Source organism: Mustela lutreola, chromosome 3, assembly GCF_030435805.1.
Source record: "Mustela lutreola isolate mMusLut2 chromosome 3, mMusLut2.pri, whole genome shotgun sequence".
Lineage (NCBI taxonomy): Eukaryota > Metazoa > Chordata > Mammalia > Carnivora > Mustelidae > Mustela > Mustela lutreola.
This window is the reverse complement of record NC_081292.1, coordinates 116,103,250-116,126,269: the sequence shown is the minus strand read 5'-3', so window position 1 is coordinate 116,126,269 and position 23,020 is coordinate 116,103,250. Positions and strand designations below refer to the sequence as shown.

The 23,020-nt window shown below is 37.4% G+C and overlaps 1 protein-coding gene across 1 annotated transcript in view; it reads left to right on the top strand.

Annotated features, from left to right (window-relative positions):
* Positions 1 to 463: 463 nt before the first annotated feature.
* Positions 464 to 23,020, top strand: part of ZRANB3 (zinc finger RANBP2-type containing 3) — a 320,871-nt gene continuing 298,314 nt past the window's right edge. Inside the window, exon 1 of the mRNA XM_059166728.1 lies at positions 464 to 736. The gene's annotated coding sequence lies outside the window, so the exon portion shown is untranslated. The remainder of the gene's footprint in view (positions 737 to 23,020) is intronic.

Below are 23,020 nucleotides of genomic sequence, written 5' to 3'. Positions count from 1 at the left end.
CCCTTGAACGACGCAAAGGACAACCAATGGCAAAACTAACAAGACAGCCATTTTGCCCACTTGTAAAAAAGGCACCTTTTCCCACGAGTTGGGAGCCTGAGGTGGAGGAGTTCTGTGGAGTTTTTAATGACCTGGAAATATTGGAAAGACAGCCATACTTCTTCAGGGATTACTTATAGAGCTTTCTTGGAGTTAACATTTTTATTCAACATGTGGGGGGAAGTGAGGAATGCTGCTTAAGGGCTTAGCTCCTCCCTTTAGCGGTAACGGGTTCTAAGCCGAACACCTGGTTTCTCCTGCTTCAGTGGCGGGGGAGGCGGGGCTATTGCGCGGTTCGGCCTGCAGGGGACTACATTTCCCAATCTGCTTTGCCCCAGCCTCTGTCATTGCCTCCTTTTTCTTCCTGTGAGGCCTGACGGGAGTTGTAGTTTCTGGGAGATATCCCGGTCTCTTCGTTGGCCAATGAGAGGGAACAGACTTAAATGATTTGGAGTTTGGGGCGGAGAACCGGTTGCAAGTGAGTGGCGAATCCTTTTCGCCACCCTAACAGAAGACGGAGGCATAAAAGAGAGGGGTAGTCAGAGAAGAGTTTTCTCAGAACGCCATACGGGTTTTAGATTGCTGTTGTTTGAACTCTTGTTACTTTCAGAGTGTCCCGTTGAAGTCACTTCCGCCTTGGGGCGGACGCAAGCCAAATCTGTGGCGGGAGTTGGAGATTCGGCAGCGAATATACCAGGTGTGGCTTTTGGAGTGGCGTGGCGGGCAAGTCAGCTTCTGGAGAGAGAGAGAGAGAGAGAGACGAACGGCATGGAATTGTGTTTTAAAAGAAAGAGTGGGTGAAATGAGATGGCGGTAGTTCCTAAGAGAGAGAGAGAGAGAGAGACGAACGGCATGGAATTGTGTTTTAAAAGAAAGAGTGGGTGAAATGAGATGGCGGTAGTTCCTAAGTCCAGAATGCCGTTCTCCACTCCTAGTCTTCAACCCGAGAGTCGCATTTTTATCGTTTGACTTGCTCACTGTTAGATTGCACCCATGTATTCATGGAAGCTGCCTTTAATGTTTTTACCCGCTTTGGTCCTTGGAGTATGGCTTCAGGTTATCTGTTTGACTAAAAATAGGCTTAGAAGTTCTGAAATAACAACTCCCTCGTATACAAACACTATTAAAGACTGGTTGGAAGGAGATAAGCTAGAAGGGTACAGGATTAGTACTCAAAAATGGCCCACAACCATCCCCCTCTCCCCCGCGTAAAGCATCAGTGTTGTGGGACCAACAGTCAAAGAATTATCTTTTTTAGTAATTTTTTTATTTTAACTAAAGTTTTTCAACATACAGTATTAGTTTCAGGTGTACGATATAGCTCTCTTGTTTTCTTAATGCAGTTGGGATTTTCAGTATAATTTTGCAGTGTAGTTTTCTATATAGATGTTTATTTTTTTGTTTTTGTTGTGTCCTGAATTCTTCAAGTTAAGGAATAGTAAATATGACCATCATTTTATTGAGTGTTTCCTCAGCCAGAATGGTAATAAGTGCTTTAAGTACATTGTTTTGGGGGGGGTGGTGGTGGTGGGCAATCTGCAAGTATTGTTATGTGACATTTAGTTGAAGAAATTGGTGTTCAAGTGACATTCATGAAGACTTTAAGGCCTTGATCGGTAAATTTGGGAGCTGAGATTCATATCCAAATCTGTCTTATTTCTGATCTCTTAATCACTACTCATCTTGCCTCTCAAATATTTATTAATTCCCCAATATGTGCTATAGACACATAAGGAGAGAGAAATGTAAAATTCCATTCTAGAAATCTGGAACAAATGGTGGCAGTCACTAATTGTGATGTATCCTCTGTCATCATTTGAATAATATGTACTCATTGTATTTAACAACAAGAAAAATATGAAAAGGAGGTCATCTGTAATACCGTTATCCAGAGATAATACCATTAAATTTGGGTGAATATCCTTACAGACCCATTACAGGTATAGACATTTGCATGAATGCTATCATACTACCTTTTCTGTGAACTTTTTTTTTTTTAATGCAACAATGGGTTGTGGATATGACTGGATATATGTTAATATCATTTTAAAATTAACATTTTTGATTGCTGTCTGGTATTCGTTGTATTGCTCTAACATAATCAAGTCCTACTTGATGGATATTTACATTATTTTTTTATGAACTTTATTTGATTGTAGTAAAAAACATAAAATTTACAATCTTAACCATTTTTAAGCATATAGTAGAGTAGTGTCAAGTGAATGTACCTTGTCATTAAACAGATATATGGGACTTTTTCATCTTGTAAAACTGAAACTGTACTTTTGGTACAACTCCTCTTTTTCCCCTCCCACAGCCCTTGGCATCTACCATTCTACTTTTTTTTAAGAGTTCACCCACTTGAGGTATCTTGTATTGGTGGACTCATGCAGTATTGGTTCTTCTTGACTGGCTTATTTGACTTACCATTGTATCCTCAAGGTTCAACAGTGTTGTAGCATACGACTGGATTTCCATTTTCAAAGCTGAATAATATTCCTGTGTATGTGTGTCTGTGTTATATTTTATTTATCCATTCCTCTGCCAATAGACATTTAGATTGCTTCTACCTCTTAGCTATTGTGAATAATGCTGCACTCAACATGGGTATGCACTTAAGTCTTCAAGATCCTGTTTTCATTTCTTTTGGATACATGCCCAGAAGTGGGATTGTTGGGTCAATTATTAACTTTTAAAAAGAATGCTCTTGTGAACAAATATTTATATGCTTTTTTGATTATCCTGTAAATCTGACTTTTTAGAGTTAGGTTATTTAACCACAATTACTTTATAATTCCTGAATTGCTCTTCAGAAAGGTTGTGCCCATTTTCTTTCTTACTAACAGTGTTTGTGAGCACCCACTTCCCGTCTTTTATTCCATCCAATCTGATTGCAAAAGTGATTCTTCATTATTTTGTTTGTAATTGAATTCTGTTGATGTTAAGGATTTTTTATATGTGTAGTGTCCATTGTTTAATCTCTTTTAAGTAGCTTGTTATTGGTTATGATGATCTCTTAATAATTTTAAAGGAATTACTTCTTAGGTTTTTTAACTCATGTATTTTGTAGGCCTTGACACTCATTTTGAAATTTGTCTTTTTAACTTTTAATGCTGTTTTTCCATGAAATAATTCTAATTATTTTACTTTTGAAATCTTTTTCTTTTATAGTTTCTAGTTTATTTGCGATACTTAGAAAAGCATTTGTGATGCTTATAAATTAGATAATAAAAATATGTATATATAATTTAAAATTTGTTCTTACATTTAATTTTACAATTTATACATACTTGATTTTGCTTGGATTCTGGGGTTTTTTTTGTTTTGTTTTGTTTTTTGTTTTTCTTTTTTTCCGTTGTTCTGTCTTTGACTGGAACTCTACACATTATCTTAATTTCTCTAACTTTAAACTATGCTTTGATGTAAAGTGTGGTTCCACTCTTCTTTTTAGGTATTTTCTTATTGTTCCCTTATTTTCTTGTATTTTTTTAGATGGATTTTGGTACCATTCTGCCAAATTAAAAGTACATCTTGGTACATCTATATTTTAATAAAGTATAAGTTTAATATTTATATAGATACTGAATGCTGCTTAGTGACAAGCATTTAATTTCATATTAGTAACACAGAATTTTTTAGATACGTCAAGACTCATTGGGGCCCTCTGCTTTGTGAAAACATGCTTATATTGCAGAATTAGATAAAAAAGTTTCTAGTTTAAGAGCATTTCCAATTTTTAAAAAATTATGTGATCACTTTTTATTACAAAGGGGCTTGCATTTTACATCTTGTTTCCAGTAGAAGCTGATGACTTCTGCATGTTTATTTTTTTAAAAAGATTTTATTTATGTATTTATTTGAAAGAGAGAGAGGGAGAAAACATGAGATAGGGCCAGGCTTGGGGGTCGGGGGTGGGAAGAACGAGATGCAGACTCCTTCCTGAACAGTTAGTCTCATTCAGGTCTTGATCCTAGGACTCCAGGATCATAAACTGAGCCAAAGGAAGACACTTAGCCACTGAGGTGCCCCTTCTGCATGCTTGTTATAATAACTATCCCTCTGTACGTCATAGCCTCCTTTGAGTACTTCAAACTTAACATGTCCCCTAAGCCTGTTCTTCTCACTTGTTTATTTGGTCACGTAATATTTGTTGACCACCTACTAAGAGAAGTACTGACTAATAAATCAAGAAAATGGGCTCCAGGCTGCCTAGGTTTGATTGTGGGTTTTACCATGTAATTGTTGGGTGACCTTGTGCAGATTAGTTAACAATCTGTCCCTTTAGTTTTCTTATCTATAAAATTGAGATAAGAGAACACCTACCTCACAGGTTATTGTGAGGATTAAATGACTTCATTCACATAAAACACAAATTAGTGCCTGGCCTATAGTAAATGTGTAGTATAGTTCTGTAAATATTGTTTATTGACCTGGCTGATGCTGGCATGCTGAAGTAAAATGGAAAACAAGACAGTTAGTGGTCCTTGATTTTATGAAGATATTTGAATAGGAGGGAAAGACAAAATTCAAGTAAATAAATAAAAGGAATTGCTAATTATAATAAGTGCTTTAAGGAAACCAACTGATATTAAGGATAATGTCAGGGAGTCCATTTGGGAGCTATTGCAGTATTCCAGTAGAGCAGTGATAGCTTGGGATGGCAAATGGACCTGGAAAGAAATGGATGCATTTCAGTTATGTCTTAGGAATAATTAGTAATGAATGAATTTAATTTGGTGGCTAAAGGAGTGGGAGAAATCAAGAGTGCACCCATGTTGCTGGTTTGAGTAACTTGCATGGTTGTACTATTACTGAGAGATTGCACAGGGAGCACACAGGTTTGGTAGAGAAATAAGACTTTGGTTTTGGACATTTAGGCTAGAAATGTCTGTGAAACATCCAAAATGTCAGGTAGGTATTTTCTTGTTATTCCCATATTTTCTCGTATTTTTTTCTTCAGGATTTTTCCTGAAGTCATCAGGATGACTTCATCAGTCATTTGAAGTTATTAGCTTCTACTGGAAACGGCATGTTTAGGTGTCTTAAGTGAAGAAATTATAAATTGTATTACCTTGGCTATTTGTGGTATACTTCTAAAAGATTGTCCCCACCCTCACATCTGTTTTTCCATATTTGACAAAGTAATTTTTGTAAACTAATGGCCTCTTTAAAGTCCAAGAAAGGCCCCAAGTTTCCTGTAGGATAAAGTCCAGTTTTCACATGGCAAATGAGAACCTCCCTGACCTAGCCTATTATTACTTCTTTACCACTGGTCACAAGAATTGTATTTTTTAGCTATACTAAACTGCTTAGGATTTTCTGAAACTTAGTGCTTTTGCAAATAAGGCTTCTTTCTCTCTGGAATATCCTTATCTTGATTGTTCATCTGCAAACCCTGCTCTTCCTTTAAGTTTCACTGATGAGTTGCATCAGTATTTAATTTAAATAGGGGTGCCTGGATGGCTCAGTTGGTTAGTTGTCTGATACTTTATTTCAACTCAGGTCATTATCTGTGTCCTGGGATTGAGCCCCATGTGGGGCTCTGCACCCATTCTGCTTGGGATTCTCTTTCCCTCTTCTTCTGCCCCTCCTCCATATGCCCGTGCCCACTCGCTTTCAAATAAAAAAATAATTTAATATGAGGTCTCTTATATACCAAGCATTTTTTTCTCATAAGTGAAGCCTTCTTTGATTGCTTGCTACCTTATACAGAGCAAACACTTCCAATATTATACAGTATTCCTAAATATACTTCTTTAATGGCGCTTATTACATTGTGTTCCAATTATTTGTTTATAACTCTTATTTCTGCCCTGGATTGGGCTAAGATATGAGGTTGCAATGGTGCAAATTCATCTTCGTATACGTGGTATTTTCTGCAATGCCTGGTATATAATGGCTGCTCAAAAAGTATTTGTAGAATGAATGATTTTAAGAGGCAGTGTTGTGTAATAGCAAAAATTCAGACTTAAAATTAGAACAATCACAGTTCCAGGTTTAATATAACCAGTTGCTAACTGGTAAGAAATTATTTCACATCAATTTTCCTGAACCTCAATTTTCTTGACCTTAATGTGAGGATAATAATACTTTGTGAGTTGTTCTGAGAATTATAAGAGATTTTAAAAAATGTTCCCACAGAGAGGTCACTTAATAAGTGAGCGGTATTTTATCATTATTTTGAAAACTGTTGCTTATAGAATGAAAGGTTCTAGTGTCCTTGCTTTTAGAGTAGTTAGATATTAGATATGGTGGTTCTTAAAGTCCCATAAATGATTTTTTTTAATAATTCTGTAATTTACTGAAATTAACCCATTATCATTTTAGGAAATTCAGTTTTATTGACAAAAAATGTGATTTCCATTTACTTAATTTAGGTTGTAGCTTAACTGACAACTTTTATTTTTTTATTTTTTTAAAGATTTTATTTATTTATTTGTCAGAGAGAGAGAGAGCACAGGCAGAGTGGCAGGCAGAGTCAGAGGGAGAGGCAGGCTCCCTGCGGGGCAAGGAGCCCGACGTGGGACTCGATCCCAGGACGCTGGGATCATGACCTGAGCCGAAGGCAGCTGCTTAACCAACTGAGCCACCCAGGCGTCCCAACTAACAACTTTTAAATAAAGCTACATCAGATATAAACGTAAAGAGAATGTATGATATTATCAAAGCATTGAGTGTGTTAAAATGTGACATAGGTACATTTTCAAGCCTTGGTCAGATCTGAAGCATTCCTGTGATTGAATATCTGACTTTGTACATAATCACTTTGAAAATACTTGAGTGGATAAGTAGACCTCTTTATTGACTACCTTTTGAAACTTATAACGATAAACTTTGTTTTTGTGTGTATGTGTGTGAATTTGTGGTTTCTGGAATCCATGTACGTTAAAGCAGAGTTGTCCAGTAGCCCTCCATATTAACCACTTGCATGAACTAGCACTTTTTCAAGCCAAATTTGTATCTCCAATAACTCCATAAATGGAATTATTTATGTTATTACGTGGTTACTTAGCTAGTTGGTAGAAGTATTTACTGAGGTTCCTGGCTTCTAGTCCTTTTCCCTTGCCTCTGTCCACCATTCAAATCTGTTGAATTTAAGATCAAATTCAGTTGGTCCAGATAACTAAATTCTTAAATTCACCCTAGTCAAACAAACTGGTCAGTGGAAATGGTTCTAAGAAGGATAGCAATTTGGCTACATAGACACAACGAGTAAATGCTGCGAAATGAAATGCCTTAACAAATCTTGGAGGAGCTATGATAAAACATACGATTACTCACTTCTCCTCTCCTCCCATCACACTAATAATAGCAAGCAGGTGGACAGAGGCAAGGGAAAAGGACTAGAAGCCAGGAACCTCAGTAAATACTTCTACCAACTAGCTAAGTAACCACGTAATAAAGTGGTTTTTTTTTTTTTTTTGAGGAATGACTGTTGAAGTAGGATAGAAACTGGGGATGTGGTGTTCTAGAATCTAAGTGAAACACATGGCTTAATGAGGACGGAATGATTTACTGATAGATATTTTAACTGTGATTTAGCTCTGAAGCAGGGGTGGCGCATTCCTGTGTTGAAAAGGAAGCAAAGACCCAGATATATGATTTACCTGTCACTGGCTACATGATCTTAGAATATTATCTTTGTGGACTTCATTCTTCCACACTTTGAGATCCATTGCTATGTGTTTTCCCATTTTTTTAAATTAAACTTTTTATTTTGAGATCATTGTGAATTCATATAGTGTTGAAAACATAGGGTGAATATATCTTTTTGAGTTAGTGTTTTTGTTTTCTTTGGGAAAATACCCACTAGAGGAATTGCTGGATCATTTTTAATTTTTTGAGGAACCTTCATACTGTTTCTCACAGTGGCTGCAGCAGTTGCAATAGTGTGTGAGGGTTCCTTTTTCTCCACATCCTTGCCACTGATTGTTATTTCTTATTTTTTTAATTCTAGGTATTCTGACAAGGTTAAGGTGATAACTCATTGTAGTTTTGATCTGCATTTCCCTGATGATTAGTAATGTTGGACATCTTTTCATGCGTCTATTGCCCATCTGTATGTTTTCTTTAGAAAAATATCTATTCAGATTCTCTGCCCATTTTTAATTGGATTTGTTTTTTACGGTGTTGTATACGTTCTTTATATATTTTGGTTATTAATGCCTTACCATATATATCATTTGCAGATATCTTTTCCCATTCACTAGGTTGCCTTTTCATTTTGTGGAAGGTTTCCTTCCACAAGGTTTCCTTCCCTTTTTATTTTGTTACAGTCCCAATAGTTTATTTTTGCTTTTGTTTCTCTGGCCTGAGGAGATGTATCTAGAAAAATGTTGCAAAAGGGAAGTCAAAGAAATTACTGCCCATGTTTTCTTCTAGGAGTGTTATGGTTTCATGTCTCACATTTAGGTCTTTAATTCATTTTGAGTTTATTTCTGTGTATGATGTGAGAAAGGGATCCAGTTTCATTATTTTGCATGTAGCTGTCTAGTAGTCCCAGCACCGTTTATTGAAGAGTGTGTCTTTTCCTTATTATATATTGTCGCCTCTTTTGTCATACATTAGTCGACCATATAAGCATGGGTTTATTTCTGGACTCTTTTTTCTGTTCTGATGATCTATGTGTCTTGTTTTTTTTTTTTTTTTTTTTTTTTTTTTTTTGCCAGTACTGTACTGTTTGGATTACTGTAGCTTTGTAGTATATCTTGAAATCTGGGATAGTCATACCTTTTTCTTTCTCATGATTGCTGTGGCTCTTCAGGGTCTTTGTGGTTCCATACAAAGGTTATTTGTTATAATTCTGTGAAAATGCCATTGCATTAGGGATTGCATTGAATCTGTAGATTGCTTGGGTAGTTAGCACATTTTAACAATATTCTTCCAGTGCGTGAGCATGGAGTGTCTTTCTGTTTGTTTGTGTCATCTTTAATTTCTACATCAATATCTTATAGTTTTCAGAGTAAGTCTTTGATCTTTGTGGTTAAGTTTATTTCTTTGTATTTTATTCTTTTTACTGGGATTGTAAATGGATTTGTTTTTTAATTTTTTTTCTCCTCCTTTGTTATTAGTGTATAGAAATGCAACTGATGTATGTGTATTAATTTTGTATCCTTCAACTTTACGGAATTCATGTATTACTATTAATAGTTGAATGTGGAGTCTTTAAAGTTTTCTTTTTTACTTGAAAGATTTTATTTATTAGAGAGAGAGAGAGAGAGAGCATGTGCACATGAGCTTGGGGAAGAGCAGAGGAAAGGGAGAAGGACAAGCAGACTCCCTGCTGAGTTCTGACCCTCCACATTGCAATCCTCAGTCCCAGGACCTGAGATGATGACTTGAGCTGAAGTCAAACGCTTAACCGACTGAGCCACGCAGGTGCCCCTGGAGTCTTTAGAATTTTCTATCGGGTCATCTACAAAGAGTGACAGATTAATTTCTTCCTTAGTAATCAGGATACTTTTTATTTCTTTTTCTTGTGTGATTGCTCTGGCTAGAATTTCCAGTATTATGTTGAATAAAAGTGGTGAGAGTAGACATGCTTGTCTCATTTCTGATCTTGAAGGTAAAGAAAGCTCTTTGTTTTTCATTGCGGAGTATGATGTTAGCTGTGGATTTTTCATGTATGTTTATTATGTTTAGTGTGTTCCCTATAAACCTAATTTGATAGTTTGTCATGAACAGATGGTGAATTTTGTCAAATGCTTTTTCTGCATCTATTGAGATGATCAAATGATTTTTATCCTTAATTTTGTTGATTTGTGGCATATCATGTTAATTGATTTACTAATATTGAACGATTATTATGTCCCTGGAATAAACCCACTTGATTGTGATGACTTATCCTTTTAATGTATTGTTTTGAATGTGGCTTGCTAATATTTTGTTGAAGACTTTTGCATCTGTGTTTGATTTTATTTTTTGGTAAGTCTAGCCAAAGGTTTTCCAATTTTGTTTACCTTTTCTAAGAACCAGTTCTTAGTTTTTTTGATATTTTCTGAGTTTTTGTTTGTTTGTTTTGATTTTGGTCTATTCTGATCTTAATTCCTTTCTTCTACTGACTGTAAGCTTTGTTAGTTCTTCTTGTTCTAGTTCCTTTAGTTGTAAGGTTAGGTTGTTTCTTTGAGATTTATATTGTTTCTTGAGGTAGGCCTATATCACTAAAAATTTCCTCCTTAGAACTGTTTTTTCTCTGTCCCAAAGACTTTGAACCATTGTGTTTTCATTTTCATTTGTCTCCATGTATTTTTTAATTTCCTCTTTGGTTTCTTTGGTGACCATTGGCGTGTCTGAGCTTCTGCCTATTTGTGTTTTTTTTTTCCAATTTTTCTTGTGATTAATTTCTAGTTTCATACTGTTGTGGTCAGAAAAGGTGCATGATATAATTTCAGTCTTCTTAAATTTACTGAGACTTGTTTTGTGGCCTGAGATGTGATCTGTCCTGGAGAATGATCCCTGTTCACTTGAAAACAATGTGTATTTTGCTGTTTGGGGATCATGTGTTCTATATATAGCTGTTAAGTCCTTCTGGTCTAATATGTCATCCAAAGATGGGTGTTTCCTTATTGGTTTTCTGCTTGGATGAACTATCCATTGATAGGTAACTGAGGTGTTAAGGTATCCTACTATTATGGTATTACTGTCCATTCTCCCTTTATCTGTATTAATTTTACATGATGTGTTTTGGTGCTCCATCATGGGTATATAGATATTTATAATTGTTATATCCCCTTTTGAATTGTCCCCTTTATCATTATGTAGTGTCCTTTTTTGTCTCTCGTTATATTCTTAATTTTAAAGTCTGTTTTGTCTGATATAAGTATTGCTCCCTGGCTTTTTTCTCACTTTGTTTGCATGGAATATCTTTTTCCTTTCTTTAACTTTCATTTTCTGTGTATTTTTAGGTCTGAAAGGAGTCTCTCTCCCTCTCTCTCTTTTAAGATTTTTATTTATTCATTTGACAGCTCAAGCAGGGGGAATGGGAGAGGGAGAAGTAGGCTCACTGCAGGGAGCCTGATGTGGGGCTCTAACCTAGGATTCTGGAATCTTTATCTGAGTGGAAGGCAGATGTTTAACCAGCTGAACCACCCAGGTGCCCCTCAAGAGAGTCTCTTTATGGATGGGTCGCTCTCTCTCTCTCTCTTTTTTTTTTAAATGTTCCACCCTCCTCTTGTCTTTAATTATATCATTTAGTCTATTTACATTTAAAGTAATTTTTTAAAAAGATTTTATTTATTCATTTGACAGAGATCACAAGTAGGCAGAAAGGCAGGCAGAGAGACAAGAAGGGAAGTAGGCTCTCTGCCACGCAGAGAGCCTGATAGGGGGCTTGATCCCAGGACTCTGGGATCATGACCTGAGCTGAAGGCAGAGGCATTAACCCACTTAGCTATCCAGGCACCTCCATTTTAAGTAATTATTGATAGACATGTGTCTATTGCTATTTTGTTAATTGTTTTTAGTTGTTTTTGTAGGTCTTCTCTGTCCTTTTTTTTTCTCTTGCTCTCTTTCCTAGTGATTATTTTCTGTAGTATTATACTTGCCTTTCTTTCTCTTAATTTTTTGTGTATTTATTATAGGTGTTGTGTTTGTGGTTACCATGAGGTTCATATATAGTATTGTTATTATATAGCAGTCTGTATTAAGTTGATGGTCACTTAGGCTTGAATGCATTGGAAGTTCTAAAAGAACTTCTTTTTACTCATCCCTTCCTTGCTTTATTTATATGATCTCATATTTTACTTTTTCTTTCTTTTTTTTTTTTTTTTTTTTTTTTTTTGAGAAGGAGAGCAATGGGACGTGTGTGTGCACAAGTGGCGGGAGAGGGCAGAGGGAGAAGGGGAAAGAAAATTTTAAGTGGGCTGCACAACCATCTTGGCCTGTTGTGGGGCTTGATGTCACAAGCTGGAGATCATAACCTGGGCCAAAATCAAGAGTTGGATGCTTAACAGACTGAACCACCCAGGTGCCATTTATTTTTTATATTTTTATTTGTAATTTTCTTTTAATTATGAACTTTTCTTTTCCACTTAAAGAATTTCCTTTAAGAATTCTTTTAAAGATGGTTTAGTGGTGATGTATTCCCAACTTTTGTTTATCAGGGGATTCTATCTCTACCTCAATTCTGAATGATAATTCTCCCGGATAGACTATTTTTGGTTGTAGGTTTTTTTCCTTTGACCATTCTGAATATATCATGCTACTCATTTCTGGTCTTTAAAGGTTCTGCTGAGAAATCAGCTGACAGCCTTATAGTGTTTCCCCTGTATGTAACTTACTTCTTACGGATTTTAAAATTCTCTCTTTATCTTTCAACTTTGACATTTTAATTATTATATGTTCTAGTGTACACCTTCTTGGGCTATCTTTTCTGGAACTCTCTATGCTTAGCGAACCTGGTTGTCTGTTCCTTCCCAGGTTAGGGAAGTTTATGTCTATTATTTTTTTTAAATAAGTTTTCTGCCTTTTTCTTTCTTCTTCTGAGACCCCTATAATGTGATTGTTCATTTGGTCTTATCTAAGAGCACCTTTAGCTTATCCTCATTTATTAAAATTATTGTGCTTTTTTTCTTGTGGTTTGCTTAATCTCAGGTATTTTTTAAACCCTGTCTTTCAGATCATTGATCTGTTCTTCTGCATCCTCTAGTGTATTGTTGATTCCCTCTAGTATAATTTTTATTTCACTTAATTGTATTCCTCAACTCTTTTTTTTTTAATGTTTTCTCTTTGTTGAAATTCTCATTAAGTATTTCTACTCTTCTATGAGGTAAACATTTTTGTGATCATTACTTTAAACTTTTATCAAGCATATTGCTTATCTTTGTTTCATTTAGTTCTTTTTCTGAGGTTTTGTCTTGTTTCATTTGGAGCATAATCCTCTCTCTCCTCATTTTGTTTGACTTTTGCTTGTTTGTTTCGTGAATGAGATGGGACAGCTGATTCTCTGAAATTTGAAGGAATGGTCCAATATATGGTTGTTGCCTGGTGACTTTGGCTGGCTGGCTGGAGTGGTGTCTGGGTAGGCTGGGAGCTCCTGGGACACTCTGTACTCGTGCTGACCCTATATGATGACCTGAGCTAAAGTGGGCATATGCTGGGGTGGTCTTAGGGCTCTTTGTGCAGGGGGCACTCTGGCAGGACAGCTAAAGTTGAAATGCATGCTATCCAGTGTGTCGTGGGACTCTGTGCAGAGAATGCCTTGGTAGGGCAGCTAATGCTGAAGTGGGTGTGGGCCAGTGCAATCCCTGGGTTCTCTGCACAAAGGGCACCCTGGCAGGGTAGCTGAAGTTGAAATGGGTGGAAACCAGGATGTCCCAGGGCTTGCTGCATAGAGGGTGCCCTGATGGGGCAGCTGGAGCTGGAGGTGAGGCAGGGTGCTGGCCAGGGTGTCCCTTGTGCTACATGCAGAAGCATCTTGGCCAGATAGCTATAGCTGAAGTGTGCATGGGCTGGGGCATTTCCCAGGGCTCTCCATGTAGAGGGTGCTCTGGGAGGACAGTTGAAACTGTGGGTACAAGAAGTGGCTATGAGCAAGGATGTCTTGGGATGTGCAGCACAGGGGATTCCCTGCTGGGGTGACTGGAACTGAGACTGACTGGTGGAGGCTGGAATGTTCTGGTGTGCTCATGCAGGGGGTGCCCTGGCAAGGTGGCTGGAAACTTTGTGGGGCAGGGACAGTGGTGTCTTGCGGCATTCCATATAAAGGGTGCCCTTGGCAGGTAGCTGAAACTGATGTGGACATGGGCTGGGGATTCCTGGGGCGCTCTGTGGAGGGGTTGCCTTGCATGGGCAGCTGGAGCCTAAGCAGGGGTGAACCGGGAGGTCCTGGAGCACTCTGTGCCAGGGCTGCCTTAGCAAGCTGTCTGGAGCTGGAGTGGTGTGGGCCTGGTGTATTCTGGGGTGCTTTGGTCCTGTATCAACATGGCAGTATGGCTGGAGTTGTAAGCTAGTGCTGTCCAGGAGTGTCCTTGTGTGTGCCGCTCTGGTGCTGTTTCTGTGGGATGGTTGGGCCTGGTGTGGGCTTCGGGCCCATGGCTTACTGAAGGAATAAGCTGCATAGGGCACCCAGACCCTATGTAGCTCCTGTGTACACTATCGAAGTGGATACAGAACGTAAACTGTGATGCTCTCTAGCTCTTCCACCCTGCAGAGAGTTCCAGCAGCTCCATCAAACAGATGGAGATCTATGGCTGGATACTGGATATTTGACAAACTAGCTTCTCTTTCAAACCCTGACATTTTCTTCTGTACCCAGGGCATCCAGAGCAGCTATGGGCCAGAGACCCAGTGGTCACTAATCTGGTAGGCTGGCTATTAACACCTGGACCCTGTACTCTCAGGGTAGAGGATGTATGTAAAAGTGGGGTTTGCCAGCCTCTCATGCTTGGAGAGAGTTCCAGCAGCTCCTGCCACTATTCAGCAGGGTTTTAGAGTTGGTTCCTTTATGTTGTAGTTGCCCTTTTAAACTGTGGCTTACCCCCCCCCCCCCTGCCCCAGGGTAGAAGACTCTGCTCTGTGTCTCTCGGTCTTATCCCTTCACACTGCAGATTGCAGCATCAGAAGTGAGGTTTCTTTTGTTATATCCTGTCTTCAACTGGTCTTCTTTTGTTGTATAGAAATTGTTCAGTTCTTCAGGAGGAATTATTCTGTAGTAAATAGGTAGAGAATTGGTATGGAGGAGGGAGGGGAGTTCAGCCTCTTCTCCGTTGCTGTCTTGGACTGGAACCAAATTTTAACTTTTTTTCTGTTCTTCGTCCTTTTCCTTTTGTCTTATTCAACTGAGGTGATGGCACTGTTAAATAAAATTGGCAATAATAGACATATTTGTGTTTTTTATGATCTTGATGGGAATGCTTTCAACATTTAACCTGAAGTATGATATTTGTTGAAGGTTTTTGGTAAAAACTTTTATCATATGAAGGATGTTCTATTTTTTCTATGTCAGGTAACTTTTGTTGTAAGTGAATTTCAAATTTTATCAAATGCTTTTTTTTTTTTTTGGCCATTGTTGGGATGACTGTACAACTTATTTATTTTGTTATTTTTGAGAATTACTGATGGAGCTTTTTTCACAGTGCATTTTTTAACAGCTTAATTGAGATGTAATGCGCATACCGTAAAATTCACTTATTTTGCAATTCTGTGAGTTTCAGTATATTCATAGGTTTTGGAACCATCATCACAATTTAATTTTAGAACATTTTCATCACTTTAAAAAGAAGCCCAGTACTCATTAGCAGTTGCTCTCTGTTCTCTGCCATCCTACTCTTCCCACACCCTGTCCAGACTCTGGCCCTAGGCAACTGCTCATTTACTGTAGGTCTGTATGAATTTGCCTAGACTGCGCCTTTCATATAAATGGAATTAGACAATATGTGGTTCATTGTGACTGGCTTCTATCACTGAGTGTAATGTTTTCAATGTTCATCCATGTTATAGCATGTAGCACTATTTCATTGCTTTTTATTGTCAAATAATACTCCATTGTATGTATACGCTATATGTTCTTTACCAGTTAATCAGTTGATGGACATTTTGTTTGTTTCCCATTTTAACTTTCATGAATAATACTGCTATGAAAATTTGTTTGCAAACTCTTTGTGTGCATGTGTATTTTCATTTCTTTTGGGTGTATACCTAGAGATAGAATTTCTAGGTCTTATGGTAATAATGATGAACTGCCACACTGTTTTCCATGTGCTATGCTTTTATACATTTCCACAAGCAGTGTTTGAGGTTTCTAATTTCTCTACACTCTTGTCAACACTTGTTACTGTCTATCCTTTTTCTTTTAGCCATCCTAATGATTGTGAAGTGTCTTAATTTGGTTTTGATTTACAGTTTCCTTACTACTAATGGTGTTGAACATCTTTTGTGTGCTTATTGGCCATGTATATAACTTCTTTGGAGAAGTGTATTTCAGATCTTTTGCCCATTTTTAAATTGGATTGTCTTTTTATTATTCAGTTATAATTCTTCATATATTTTTGTCAGACATAATTTACAAATATTGACTCCCCTTTTTTGGGTTGTCTTCATTTTCTTGATGATGTTATTCGTAGCTGTAAAGTTTTTAATGTTGGTAAAATCCAGTTTATCTATTTTGTTGTTGTTGCTTTTAGTTTTGGCTTTGTATCTAAGAAAGCATCGCATAACCCAAGGTCATAAAGATTTGCTCTTTTCCTTTTAAGAGTTTTACCATTTTCATTTTAGTCTTTGATCTATTGTGAGTTAATTTTTATGTATGGTGTGAGTTATGGGCCCAAGTTCATTTTTTTCTATCTGGATATCTGGTTGTTCTAGTGCTATTTCTTGGAAAGACTGTTATTTTCCTGTTGAATTGTTTTGGCACCCCTGTGAAAAATGAAGTAACTATAAATATAAGAGTTTGTTCCTGGACTCTAAAATCTATTCCATTGATCTATTTGTGTATCATCCTGCTAGTACTACACTGTCTTAGGCAGCTTTGTGCTAAGTTTTACAATCAGGAAGTATAGGCTCACCAAGTTTGTTCATTTTCAAGATTATTTTGGGTTTGATTTTCGAAAGTTTAACTAGGCTTGTGTTCTTAAAGTAAGCTCATTTTATTTTATTTTGTTTATTTTCTCTAAAATAAGCCATTTTGCATATGCTGATATTTTAGGCTTTTAATTTTTGTTGTCTTTGGTTTGCTAATATTTAGTTTACCCATGAATATGAGAAAATGGCTTGTGTGTGTGCGTGCGCATGTTTGTATTGTGTTAGTCAGATCAATGTGTTTCTCCTGATCTGATGGGGGCCCTCAAATGTGGGGTGACAATTGGGTGGGGGCTCTTGGTATGGGTGGTGAAAGAATTCACCAGAGGCAGACAAAGGAGATAGAAGTTTATTGAACACACCACAAGGGAGCAGAGGGCAGGACAGTAGAGGAGAGACTATCTGCAGTGAGGTGGTGGTTGGGGGCTGTTTTTAAGGGAGGAAGCAAGGAGGTATTGGGAATCTATGGAATTTTCCCTTTTTTGGTAACTTTGCATGTTTGTCAGTAGTCCGTTGGTCAGTTAGGTCAGTTGGGCTCATGGATATTTTGAGGTGGATTGCCTGATGGGCATGTCTGTAATTAGCTAGGTAGTCCCTGTGGACCCTTTTGCCTTGTTCTACATTCCATTGCTCAAGACTGTTGTCTAAAAGCAGCCTCTACAGGATACTTGGTTGGCTTATTCAGTTAAATGTCTGCCTTTGGCTCAGGTCCTGATCCCAGGGTCATGGGATGGAGTCCCACACTGGGCTCCTTGCTCATCGGGGAACTTGCTTCTCCCTCTTCCTGCTGCTGCCCTGCTTGTGTGCTCTCTCTCTTTCTCACTCACTCTGACAAATAAATAAATAAAACCTTAAAAAAAAAACCAGCCTCTACAATCAAGTTTAGGCTATAAAATGAGCTTGAAAAGAATGTATCTGTCATTTACTAAGTGGCTCATGTTTGTTTATTCTGTTTTTCAAATCTTCCATATCCTTTTATATTTTTAATCTGCTTCTATAATCAGTTACTGAAAGGAACTATAATTATAGATTTGGCTATTCTCCTTTCTCAATTTTTTCCTTTTGTTTTTATGTATTTGCCTTATATTTTAAGGCAATGTTTATGTTTCTAGTAAATTAAACCTTTTACCATTATAAAATACCTTTTTTTTCTAATAATGCCTTTTAGCCAATATTAGCTGCTTTATTTATTTATTTATTTATTAGTCTGTGAGAGAGAGAGTACATGCAAGCAGGCAGAGTGGCAGGCAGAGGCAACAAGAGAAGCAGGCTCCTTGCCGAGCAGGAGCCCGATTCAGGACTCGATCCTATGATCCTGGCATCATGGTCTGAGCCAAAGGCAGCAGCTTAACCAACTGAGCCACCCAGGCGTCCCTGTTGCTTTATGTTAATAAAACTATGCCAGCTCTATTTTGGTAGGCATAATACGTCCTTTTTCATCCTTTTCCACTCAGTGTTTCTACATCATTCGGTTTAACTTGTGTCTTTTGAAAGCAGCATATACATATGGATTTTTAAATCCAGTGTGATAATCTTTTTCTTTTAATTGGCATTTTACTCCATTTCTATTTAATGTCTCTTCTATTCACAAATTCTCTCTTTGTCTATGTCTATATCTGTTGCTTATTTCATTCAACAAATTCTTTTTTTTTTTTTTTTAAGATTTTACTTATTTAGTTGAGAGAGAGAGAGAGCACAAGCCGGGAGGAGAGGCAGAGGGAGAAGATGGAGCAGGCTTCTCACTGAACAGGGAGCCTGATGCGGGGCTTGATCCCAGGACCCTGGGATCATGACCTGAGCCAAAGGCAGGTGCTTAACAACTGAGTGACCCAGGTGCCCCTCTTTTTTTTTTCTTTTTTAATTTAATTTTATTTTTAAGTAATTTTTAAAGCCAGTGTGGTGCTTGAGATTACAACCCTCAAACCAAGAATTGCATGCTGTACTTACTGAGCTAGCCAGACATCTCTCATTAAACAAATTCTTAATTAAAAAAATAAAAGCAACAAAATCATCTCCTTAAAGTCCATATTTCTCTGAGTAGCCATTTGGTTTTTATTCCCAAATAAATTTATTAGTACTGTATTTCAACAATAGTTGATTCTCCTCAACACAATTCTAATATTTATTTAGGAATGTATCAGTAAATTCCATTTGAGTTTGTCTTGTTTCCAGTTGATTATAAAAATGCCATCTTGATCTAAATACAATACTGAAAAAAAAATTTCCCTTTATTCACTTCTCAAGTGTTGTTTATCAAGAGAATTGCTTAGAAAGTGAGTTCTGCTAGGTTTTGCTTTCACTAAATTTTCCTAGCCAATGTTTTAATTTTGATAATTTAAATGACGTGGTATTAAAAGGCAAATACTGCTAGTTCCATCTTACCAGCTCCCGCAATCTTACTAAAAAATAAACTTGTATGTATACAATGATTAAAACTGTTTCCTAAATTTCTGATTTAAATTCTCTATAGTTTTCACGATTAGATGGACATGCACATTTATTATTAGTATTGGTTTTTTTTTTTAAGATTTTATTTATTCATTTGACAGAGAGAGATCACAAGTAGGCAGAGAGGCAGGCAGAGAGAGAGAGGAGGAAGCAGGCTCCCTGCTGAGCAGAGAGCCCGATGCGGGACTTGATCCCAGGACCCTGAGATCATGACCTGAGCCAAAGGCAGTGGCTTAACCCACCGAGCCACCCAGGCGCCCAGTATTGGTTTTTTGATAAGTTAGAAGATGAAGCCTGAGTCTTCTGTTATTAATACAGTGTTGGTTACAACTGATCTTTTGTAGTAGATGAACCTATGTGGATGACCTAAATGAGGTATTTTTTATTGTAATATAATTTTTAGACTTTCTATAATATAAGGGGGAAAGGGAATTTTAAAATTACTTTACTTTGAATATTAACTGTGTTATTAATTAATTTTACCACTACTTATTTTTAAGTCCTTTATGTATCCAGATACCAATTTAAAGCACCAGGGAAGCAGACATACCATAATTTTAGTTCAGTGGAAAATTTTCTACACATTTTTTTACTATTGTAGACTTATTTTATCTTCATCTTTATTTTTTCTCTTATTGGTGACTCTCTTAAAACTGTTTTTTAAATTAATATGGCTTTAGTTTCATTGTTTATTTTTACAAATATAATGCCTGGGGACGCCTGGGTGGCTCAGTTGGTTAAGCAGCTGCCTTCAGCTCAGGTCATGATCCCAGCATCCTGGGATCGAGTCCCACATCGGGCTCCTTGCTCCGCAGGGAGCCTGCTTCTCCCTCTGACTCTGCCTTCCACTCTGTCTGCCTGTGCTCGCTCTCGCTCTCTCTCTGACAAATAAATAAATAAAATCTTAAAAAAATATATATATAATGCCTGATTCGGTCTTACTAAAATAAATCAGATAAGTTACAGTATAACCTCAGTTTAGCAGATATTTTTTTCTTGGTGTTGGTTAAAATCTTTTACAATGTAAAAAAAAAAAAAAAAAAAAGCAAAGATAATAGACAGTAAAATGGTTTTTGTATTTTTTTCTGAGCTTCTTGCCAATATTCCACCCTAAACTAATAGTATGAAGTACTCCTTATACCAATGACTCTCAATAGTGCTTCTGGAATCCCTATTGCTTTTGGAAAGTGGACATGGCACTTTCTGCTGCTGCTACCTTGCCAGAATGGGTGTCACTTATTCTCTGCTTCTTTGAGTTTTGACTCTCTGGATTAAAGTCTGGAATGGGTATGTCTGAATAGCGAATCCCATTTTTGTAAGGCAGGCTGAGAAAGCAAGAATTTGCCCTTTCCAACTTTTCTATTGGGACATGATATTTGACTCCTCAGATTTGTAATGTGAAGAAATTCCTAAACATTGCAGGGGTCCCAGGTGTTGGGTGGCCTCAAATAATGATGTAGGTGGACTGTACTGTGTCAACTCCCAAATACATGTATACAGCCTTATTCTCTCCCTAAGTTCCAGACTCATGTATTTCCAAATCTATTAGACATTTCCACTTCATAATTTACAAACATCTCAAAGTTTATGTATTTCTGAAAGATATATTGTTTCTCCCCAATCCATTTCTTCCTCAGTCTTTACCATCTCAGTAAATTTGCATCAATTCCATCACTCTAAACGTATGTTGAGTTCCCATGTCCCTCATTCTCCTCATATCCTCCAACAGCAAGTTCTGTTTGCTTTACCTCTGTTTCATTTCCTGAATCTCTCCAGTTCTACTGCCAAAGATGATGCTTGCCTTATTTCTTGCATCCTGGTAATAAATTTCTTGCTTTAATGCTTTACCTTTTTTGAATCATTGTCTGTTATTGATTCAGTGTTTTGGTGGTGGTGTTGAGAAGAGGGGCCCATGCGACGGTGTTTAGGAGGACCTTATCAGACAGGTCTTAATCTTTCATAAGTCATATCTAAATCCAGTAGCCAACAGATGCAGTGGGGCCTTTACGGACTAGCCAAGTCCTCTAGGGACATTTATCTCCTATTTTTTTATTAATAGCTTTGTCCTCTACCAGTAGTTTTTAAAATATAAGATTGTGTCCCTCCTTAAAACTCTCCGGTAAGTGCTGTCTAATAATAGCTTTCAGTGAAGATGGAAGTGGTCTACATCTTCGCTGTTCAGTATGATAGCCACTATCCACATGTGGCCACTGAGGACTTGGAACATGGCTGATGTGACTGAGGAACTGAAGTTTTAATTTTACTTATTTTTATTATTTTTTTCCAAGCCAAACTGTATCTACCTTTTTTTTTTTTTTTAAGATTTAATTTATTTATTTGAGAGAGAGACAGTGAGAGAGAACATGAATGAGGAGAAGGTCAGAGAGAGAAGCAGACTCCCTGTGGAGTTGGGAGCCCGATGCGGGACTCGATTCCAGGACTCCGGGATCATGACCTGAGCCGAAGGCAGTCACCAACCAACTGAGCCACCCAGGTGTCCCCTGTATCCACCTTTTTTTAAAGATACTTTTCATAAACAATGATGGTATTTCAGGCAGGACATGGGAAGATAGTCATTAACAATATTTACAACTTTTATACTCCCTTCTTCCATGGATTACCAAAATCAGAAAGCCACTATAAAACTGAATGCAGTCTTCATCTGATTGCCTGAACAGGGAAAGTTTAGAGTGAGGGTTGACATTTCACATTTAGCATATTGTTCAACAACTTTTCACAAGCAGATGCTGACTATCAGGAAATGAAATGAAGATAGCATAATTATCAATCTGAAGATCCACAAGCTAAAAAAGGAGGTCTTAGAGGGGTGCCATCTCCATGGTGACACTGTAAAGTCCAGATTGCCTGACATACACTGAGAACTATGTCTTGGTGTTAAGTTCCAACAGATCAGGGCTTAAGAGAATTAAGTCTATGTTGAAGGCAGACAGGGATAAGAGTACATAAACAGAAATTTGAATTTTTCCATACCACAAAGCATTTGTGCCAGGATGGCTAATGTATTTCAACATCAAGGAATCCCTCCTCCTGGGAACCAAAAGGAAGATTTTCAAAACTGAAAGGGAGTGGTGGTGTTACATTTGTATCGGTTTAGCTTCAGAGATACTCTGTTAGTGATAAAAGCCCCCCCCCCCCAACAATGAAATGTTTTGTGTGCTAACATAGCTTAAAAAGAAAAAGGTAAAACAAAATTGTGCATTTTTATAAAACTTGATAAAAAATGGTATATCAAACTGTACAGTCACAAGAAGTACACAGCTATCAAAAATGCACACACTTCACCTGACATCTCCAGCACCTTCAGCCTTCTGTGCCTGGTCTGTTTTGGCATCTCTGTTTTCTACAGGGTTATTCCCATTATTTGCCAACAACAGTCCCCCCCCCCCCCTTTTCCCTTTGGGTACCTTCTCTCCCTTCTTTGCAAGGGTCATTCTTGTCTCTTCTTCACATCATGCCTGAAGTTTTAATTTTTAACCCAAAGAGCCACTTCTGGCTAATAGTGTTTTGGATGGCAGAGCTGCACTGGTTCTTCATTCTTCAAAACAGAATCCAAAACCCTTATCAAGGCTTTCTTTAATTTTACTCTTGCTTATCTCAGTAGCTTCATCTCATACTATTCTCTCCCTTGGTTCAGCCACATTGGCCTCCATTGTGTTTCTAAAAATCACTCAACCCTTTCTCAGCTTGGAACCTTTCCTCTGATTGCTGTCTGTTTGGGAGTGCTCTCCACTCAGTTTTGAACTTGGTTGACTCTTTCATACTTCAGTTTATGGACTAAGTAAGCATCACCTAGGAGAGTCCTTATCTGGTCAGCCTACCTAAATTGGCCATTATTCTCTTGTTCCTTCCTAATATTTACACTTTACTGTAATTAATCATTTATTCATTATTTTTAGTCTCCCCCTTAAGAATGTAAGACCCATGAAGGCGTTGTCCTTGCTTCTTCAGATCCTGGACTATAATATGTATTTCTTATTAGCAAATACACACTGAATTC